General features: G+C 38.3%; 1 protein-coding gene across 1 annotated transcript in view; it reads left to right on the top strand.

The window, feature by feature from the left end:
- Positions 1-8939, top strand: part of GRAMD2B (GRAM domain containing 2B) — a 46675-nt gene that overhangs the window by 9042 nt on the left and 28694 nt on the right.

Raw genomic sequence — 8939 nt, 5'->3', positions numbered from 1 at the left:
GCAGCCCTAGTTCCTAACTGTGAGGATAGGGAAAGGAAATAAGTTGTATGTAGTTTTGCTTCCAAACTTCTGTAATCCATCACACTTTTGCCTTCTTAATAGCAGTCACTAATATAGTTGCTTGTGCCTGGGGTTTTGTTTGCTTGATTATTTGTTTATTTAAATCGTGATGCAGTCCAGTATAACTACAGACATTTTCTTTTTTCAAAAACACAGTTAATGCTGGCAGGCAAGTCTCATATCGTGTGGAGGCATGTTTGTGTTTTTTTTTTCCAAGGCAAAGATGTAGCTTCAGAGAGTGAGGGCAAACGTTTGTACTTCTGCTCTCGTGATCATGCCTCATTTATAAGGATGCTTGTGCTGTTCCAGAGAGAAATTTATGCTGTTTCTGCCTGATATAACTGGTAGATACTTGTTACACAGATACATAAGTGCCTTTGTTCTGTTTTCTACATCCTGAACAAATCATAGGTAAAAAAATTCTACCTTCTGATCCCTTCTTCCTATGAGCTCTGGAAGCTAAGGATAACTATGTGGCCTAATCTAAGGCTGCATACTTTTTCTTCAATAGAAACTATGATTTTGGGATTCTCTCTTGTGCTGGGTAGGGCAGAACTAGTAATCAGAAAAAACTTTCCACCTTAAAGCTGCCAGCCAAGTGGGGAATGAAAAGAATGCATGTTCCAGTCCAAATATGAAGGAACATTTTTCCCTAAGGCGTGAGTGACCAACCTTTCTGCTTGCCTGGGCAGCACTGAGTGAAGAGGAATTGCCTTGGGCTGCATATAAAATATATAATATAAATTAAAGTATACAAGTTACTAAACGTTTTTCTGATATAGATATTTTTAATAAAGCATAAAAAATAGCAACAAAAAGATAAAACCAGTGTGTGGCCATATTTTTGCGAAACTAATGCATCTCTGTCCGGTTTGGTAGAAGAGGTTGTGCTTCTTAGTAAGTTCTCAAGTGTTCATCAGAGTTTTTTGATAAAATTTTACTCTTCCTGTGCTTCATCCTTGAAAACAGTTGTTCACAAATGTACATATGTCCAAAAAGCGATGACATGAATAAAATGTAATTGTGGCACAAGGAATACTTTTTTCTCATAAGATAGGTCATATGAAAGTCCAGTGAAGAGTCATGATGAAACTTTTCCTTCAGTTGGATGTCTGATTGCAACTCTACGTTCCATTTGAAGCGTTGCTGAAAATATATTTATGTCGACTGAAAATGGAGACACAAATATACCAAAAAACTGATGAATTTTTTTGACAATCTTCAAAGCTATTCTCAAATTCCTTTATCAAATTGGAAAGCAGGGCTGCATATTTCTCAGTAAACACGCATGTCTGTGTGTAGCCAGCACATCAAAATGCATAACATTTTTTGCTGTACTGTAAGCTTGCCGTAATTTTACTTCAAACACTGTTATGATTTGAAGTGTGCTATAGCTAAGTTGACTTTCATTTTGAAGATGCATGTTTGATTCACATAAAGGAGTAGCCAAATCCACCAAAAATGTTGAATCTGTGAGCCATTTTTAATCTTCAAGTGCTGGGACATACTTAAGAAGCTCCTGGAACTGGTAATGACTCAAACCTGGTTTTGTTTAATTTGGACACATTATATCTGCAGTGCTGGTCCATATGTTGCACATGCCTGCCTGAAGGGTTTCTGCATTTTTCTTTTTTTTTTCTTTTTTTTTTCTCGTAAATATGCCTATCAAGAAGATCTGTGTCATCTGTTGGTCTTGACCATCTCTGTATTCAGATGAATAGTTGTTGGGAACCCTGCTGTGACTTCTTTGAAAATTGCATGTCAGAAATCTTGTGGAATTGAGTAAGTACATGTGCAAGAGTGCTTTTTCTTTTTGAAGTGCGTACCTGAAATGGAAACTCTTGACAAGACAAGAAAGCTAAATGGCTTATGTTCCTGTTCTAATGTTAACCTAATAAAATATCTTGTTATAGTGTTTCATGTTTCAGAGCGCAGGGAATTCTTCTGTGTTTCTTTTTTTTTTTTTTTCCCCGTGGAACTTGATAGCAGTCTGGTTTTGATTAGACAGAGAATACTGCCAGTTAATAATAGATGGTATTTGGAGCAGATAATTTACATACTTGCTGATGACGTCTGTGGTGTCACAGTGATCTTTCTGATGTCCAAGTGTGAAAGTTGATCTGGTTATTATGTGAAATGTCTGTTCAGCTGAGAAAAAAACTGCCTCTTCCTGCTCTTAACAAAGTTGGAGGGGTTTCTTTTCAATATTAACTCAAAAATTTCATTCATCCTTTTAATAAACGCACAGATACAGACATCTGAAGTACTCACATGTAGTTGTGTTCCTAGAGATAGCTGTGAAATACACACATTAAATAAATCTGAAATGAACCTTGACATATAAAACACTATAAAAATGTCTTTAACTACTAGTAATTGGTTTTAATTGATATCAGGTTCCCACTTATGCCTACAGATGTATTATATCAAAGATATGCCTAGAGTAACATATGATATATATTATTGTGCACCCATCAATGTCTGTATGATATTCAGTTAGCATACCACTATATAATATTGTCTCTGTTATTCTATATTTGACTATGGTTTATTAAGAGTAAAATCAGTCTGCTTCTTGAACAACTTGAAATAGTTGGAACTCAGTTGGGTTTACACCAGGCAGGTCCAACAAATGGCCTGCAGGCTGCACCTGGCCCAGCTGAACCTGTGCTTTGGCCACCCCCCTACCCCACACCATCATGGCAAAGTCCTTCCCCTCTGAGCAGCTCAGCCCAGCCCTGTGCATGCACCCATGGCACACCAACAAGTACACATTAGTGTGCAATTTGCACTGTCTGTCCTGAAACTGGGACACAGGAAGGGTGCAGTGCTTAATAAAGTTACGACAAGTCAGTTGCATGCATTCTGATATGTTGCCTAAACACAGTCCTGTGAATAGGCAAAAATATGCATCCTTGCTTTATTTTCTGATAAAGGAACTTGAGAACTGGTTTAAGTTACACAAAAAAAAGATGATCTTTTTTGACAATTTGCAACTCTATTTTCAGCCAACATAAATAAATTACCTGTTGATACGGAATGTACTGAGTTGCAATCAGTTATTCAGCTCAAAGAAAAATTGATCATGTGTCTCTGTGGTTATGGTTTCCATGGTAATAAATAGGTAGTAAATTGGAGGCATTTCTTTCAGAACTATCTACGTGTATGCGACCCAAGACAATTTCTATTGACTCAACACAACCCAGACAAGCCAAAAAGTTGGTTTTGTCCATTTTCTTTTCTGCTTTAAGTATAGGGTACATGCTAAGTATGTAAAAATATACAAATATTGAATGTATTCTGCTGGGATACATTATGTCTGTTCTTAACATAGCAGCTCTTAATGAGTTCATTGTTGCTTTGTGATTCATTTTCTGTCTGTTTTGATAGTTCAGGAGTCTCAAAGACAATCAATGCTTGTCTTTCCACAGTAGAAGTACTTGGTCTTAGAAATAGGTAAGAAATAGGCAAGAAGAAGAATTTAGAGTTAGGATAGTATAGTTAGGTTGTGGTTGGACTTGATCTTTAAGGTCTTTTCCAAGCTGAGTGATTCTGTGATTCTATAACAGTATTCAGTGGCATATTTCTTTAGGAGACGTACTTTCCCCCATCAGCAGTGCTTGTGCCACACAGCACTGTACTGTGGCTGTACACATACTGGAGTCTTGGTGGGCATTTTGCCCTCAAGTGACCAAACTATGTAGAAACATACAGCTCTAAAATCCTTGAGCACTGTTGATGATTTATCCAGTGCTGCTTTAATTTGCTATGAAGAGGACAGAAGGATAGTTTACAAAGAAAAAGAAGTATTTTCTTCAGTCCTTGGGAGAAATAATTCAACTATATAAGGTATGAATGCAAACCGGTGAGATGAAACACTTCAGAGTCCGATTACATGACCAAAAAAGGTTTGTTCAGGCTGGCTTGGGGTAGAAAAGAGTTTTAATGGAATGACAGGACCTAGCTTCTGAAAGAAGATTTACAACTCAAGCAAGTTTAGGCTGAGTGAAAGGAATGCTGAGAATATTGCTCTAAAGGGGAATGGTAAGTCAAGGGATATCTGTGCTGAGAAAGTAGCCTCTGACTGCAGCACACTTTGCAGTGTCCTTTCAAACATTTGCATATTTCATCATACAGCCTTGCATTCATCTTTGCCTGAAGGCTGTCTCTGCTATATTTTGAGCCTCTCCCTTTTGTTTTTAGCTTTTGAAAGAATAAACAGTTCATCTGAATTTACTCACATCTGCAAGTATGCAAGTAAGAATAGCTTAAGTAGTACAATCTGTTCATGTTTTGGCCTTGTGCATAGGTTCGGTTTCTTTGACAAATCCCTTTGATGCTTGTAGCTGTCGAGTAAATGCATAACTACTTAAATGAGCTGAAAGATACAAGATGTCATTATATTTGTGATAAATGCGTCCATATAAGTTGTACCAAGCCCGCTTGTGGACAATAAAGAGGTTACTGTTTGAGAGAGTTGGACTTATTCAGCCTGGAGAAGACAGATTCCAGGAAAATCTCACGGCAGCATTCCAGTACTTCAGTAGGACAGGAGGTAACTTTTTACATGGTCCAATAGTGATAGGACAAGGAGGAATGTCTTTAAAATGAAAGGGGAGATTTAGGTGAGATGTTAAGAAGAAATTCTTTACTCGCAGGGTGGTGAGGCACTGGAACAGCTTGCCTGGAGAAATTGTGGATGCCCCATAGCTGAAGACATTCAGGGACAGGTTGGATGGGGCCGGGGCAATCTGACCTCGTGGTTTTTTTATTTTATTTTATTTTCACTGTGTTTGGCAAACAGCTGAAGTTGCAACTAGTACCCTTGATTATTCACACAGAACAAGTAGCCTGGATTTTCTTTGCATGTCTTCATGAAGCTTTGTAGGAAGGTGTGTGTGCTGTCAGAAGACAGCAAACCTTATCTGATTCTGAAGTTCTTATCTGAGCAGTGTTTGTGTCTGTAAGACTATCTATTAAAAGCTGGCCATTCTTCAAGGCTTGCTTTCCAAACTGTGGCCTGTTAGCACATCTCTTTTACATTACTCCTGTTCAGCGTTTCTCATTCAAACAAGTTTGGACGGGAACTGGGAAAAAAATATACGGTTTAGAATTCTTTTTTCTATGAAAAGATCCCACTGAATTAATAGGACACAACATATTTTCACAGGAAGTCTGGATTTTCCAGGTGCTGCAGAAGATTAGCTTCAAACAAGAAAACTGTTGAAAGTCCAGAAAGCTTTCTGCCGTACAAGCAGCTCAACAAAGGTGCCTGTCAGAAAGCATTTATGTCACAGAAACCAGAAAATCAGAAGAGATGATGTCCTCTGACTTTTGATATGCATTACTGATAATGCAACTCTGAATTCTTCATCACAGTGAAACTTTGTCTATTTGCTATGATTAATGTATTCCTTTCATTTTTCCTTTTATGTGATTCAATCTTAAAATACATCTTGTTATTTGTGTGTATTTTAAAAACAAACATTTTTACAAGAAGTTTACCTATACTGCTTATAACCATGGTTTATTTATTGATGGATTTTAGAGACTTTTTTTTTCTCTTAGCAATTATTTTATATCAGCTTAGTAATAGTATCAAGTCCACCATGTTCAGCGTGAAAACTGTTTATTTTCCAATCAACGAGGTGCTGTTTCAAAGTTTACATTCTTTGCTCTAATGCTTGCAAATATTCATTTAAATGCAACTGTTCTTAGCAGTAGTAGTAAGGATAATATTATTTCTGTGGTGCTCTTGATCTTTTGTTTGTTTATTTTGCATGGATTGCTGACTCGTGAACTTTTTAGAAAATATTTATGAATCCTGACTTAGACTTAAAAATGTAAGGAGCACTTTAATTTAGTTGTGACCTGACAAAAGATGTTTTTAGGTCATGCCATGATCTTTCCTTCTCTGGAAGGTCAACCAAGATAAGATTCCTTCTGACATTTCAAAGATAATTACCAGGAAATTAGCCACTATATAGAGCTACAAATACCAGAAAGACAAGGACAAATTCTTATGTAGTGTTTCATTATGTGAAAGGGCAATGTGAAGGGGGTGAAGGATAAGTATAGCAAGACTATGCTGGGAGGAGCATACTCTAGTACTGCTTTCAGTAGGATGCGCTTATGAGGGCATCTCCTCTCTCCTGAGATGTTTTGGAGCCAGTTATTGCCTAGGCACATCCCTTCTGTTCTCAACTGAAGGGGACAATTCTAGATATTCAGTACCACCTGGATACTTTCCTGTGCAACCTGCTGTAGGGAGCATCCATTAGCAAGGGAAGCTTGTACTTGATGATCCCCTGAAGTCCCATCCAACTGCTCTTTGGAGATGCAACCAGGGAGAGGAACTGGGAATAATTTAGTGGGTGGGGGGAAAGGAAGTATGAGTGGTAAGTAATAATGTGTTCAGGAGTAACGAAACATCTTAGTATGCTTGTGAGCGTAAGTGAATACCAAACCTCAGGGCATATGTTCTTTTTCAAAACAAGCTTGTTGTAGTAAGTGTTTTTGTTGACTCGGGCTGCTTTGATCTGCCAGGAGTATTGCCTTGTCGGAATAAGCAGGCTGTCCAGGCCTCATACTCGCAGGATTTGCAGGCTTTGAGAATAAAGGCAGTCCTATATCTGTGGGGAGCACCTTAGTTTGACAATTCTATCCTCATAAAATGCAAAATTGCTTATTTGGGTTTTTCATTCAAAAGATTGAGCTGCAGCTAAATCAGACCATTTCATTCTAATGTATGAAGGCTGAAAGCAAAAGCCAGTGCCTTGTGGTCAGGCAGAGCTAGTCCAAGAACAAAACAACTCGGAAACAATTTATTTTTTCCTTATAAACTTTTTTAGTGCTGTGACCCTTTGAAAGTAAATACAAAGCGTGAACTGACTTAGCAAGTGTCAACTCAGTGCCCCTGTGCTGAAGGGTGTTAAGTGATGGGGAAGAATTAGAAAGGGGGATAATTGCTGCATGGAAGCATAAGACTTTTTGAGAACAAATCTCAGAATCGGCAAGGCAAAACTTCATGGCTTTAACCCTAATTTAGCTGTGAAGTAGGATACTACTAAATTCATCATATCTGCAGCAAAACACTGTGAGCTGTGTCTTCTGATCTTATTTACCAAAGCATAATCAAAGCTGAAAATATTATGCTCTTACTAAAAGCAAATGGAATTAGTCTGGGAATCTTTGTCAGCAAAAACTGTTACCTCAGTAGGAAAAACAAATTTCTTATTGATACAGCAGTGTCAGTTGATGGCAGTGGCTGTGTTGTCATCGTGGAATTGTAGATATTAAACATTGTAAAGAAAAATGTCTGTAAATGCTCTCATCTGTGTTCAGGCATTTAGATTACAGGCAGCATAATTTGTTTTTCTTCCATGCGGAAACTTTAGTCTTCCATAAAAGGGTGTGTTTATATGTGTGTATCTACTTGTCATGTCTCATTTTAAAGTATTACCATTCTTCAGACCCTGCTATTTGTAATGGCATTTTCCTCTAAGTTTTCTGAGATGAAAAAACTATGAGGGAAGGACTTTAACGTATCGCTTATTGCTGACTCTTCTTCTCAGTGTGTATTTCTGAAACAGTGCTATGTGTTATGAAAGGACAGTACACTGTGACAGTTCTGCTTTTGTAGGAAAAAAATAGCACTTTGACACATGGAGTGGGCCCTTCATTTGTTAGCTTTGTGCAGATCAAGTCTTGTGGAAGAGGTAAGTGAGGCAAAATACAATCCAGTGTCCTCACGCAACAGTGAACAACAAATACTCTGTTAAGAGTTAATTGTTATCATGCAGAATGTTTATCTCTCAACCTGCCAATCAAAGTAATTTTCGTTAGTCATCAGATCTAAGTACTAAAAGTGAAATGCATTTTTCCAAAATGAGACTTTACACTTGGAAAGGAAACCAGAGCTGCAAATGTCATGAGCACTGTAATATCTGTGGCAAGATTTCAGTTTGCCTCTCCTCATTACTGAAATTCCAGCACTCTTAACTGTTGAGATGTATAATCATAAAATCATAGAATGGCTTAGGTTGGAAGGGACCTTAAAACCACCTATTGCCAACCCCATTGCCATGAGCAGTGTTATCATCCAACTAGATGTGCTGCCTGGTGCATCCCTCCAACCTGGCTTTGAATGCTTCCAGGGATGGGGCGTCCACAACTTCTCTGGGCAGCCTTTTCCAGGGCCTGACCACTCTCTGAGTAAAACATTTCTTCCTATGATCTAAGCTAAATCTCCTCTCTTTTAGTTTAAAGCCATTGTCCCTTCTCCTGTCACTATCAGATCACGTAAAAAGTCTGTCCCCCTCCTGCTTGTAAGCTCCCTTCAAGTACTGGAATGCCACAATTAGGTCTCCCTGAAACCTTCTCTTCTCAAAGCTAAACAAGCACAGCTCCCTCATTTGTCATAAGAGAGATGCTCCAGTTCTATGATCTTCATGGTCCTTCTTTGTACACGCTCCAACAGCTCCATATCTTTCTTGTGCTGAGCCTCAGCCTGGATGCACTATTCCAGGTGGGGCCTTACAGTGGCAGAGTAGAGGGGAACAGTTACTTTTCCTCGCTCTGCCTGAGTGCTACATCATCCTTATAGCCAATTTTTTTAACTGGTCTGTTGTTCTCTTTCTGCCTGGGTCTCCAATCACGAAGAACAAGGAGAGCACTACCTGTGCTTCTGAACGCTTCACCATCTTTCTAATGAATATTAAGTCCTGACATAATAATGGCAAGTTAGTAGTTGCAGATTTTTCAGGACCTTAGTGTAAAGGATGTCATAATTTTGCTTTTCATTCTGTTCAATAATGACAGTATGGCAAAGTGGCATTTGGCATTGGTATGAATCCTGCAATACACATTGCTTTTTTTTT

The sequence above is a fragment of the Meleagris gallopavo genome, chromosome Z, assembly GCF_000146605.3.
Source record: "Meleagris gallopavo isolate NT-WF06-2002-E0010 breed Aviagen turkey brand Nicholas breeding stock chromosome Z, Turkey_5.1, whole genome shotgun sequence".
NCBI classification, from domain to species: Eukaryota; Metazoa; Chordata; class Aves; order Galliformes; family Phasianidae; genus Meleagris; species Meleagris gallopavo.
This window is presented reverse-complemented; position numbering and strand designations above follow the sequence as displayed.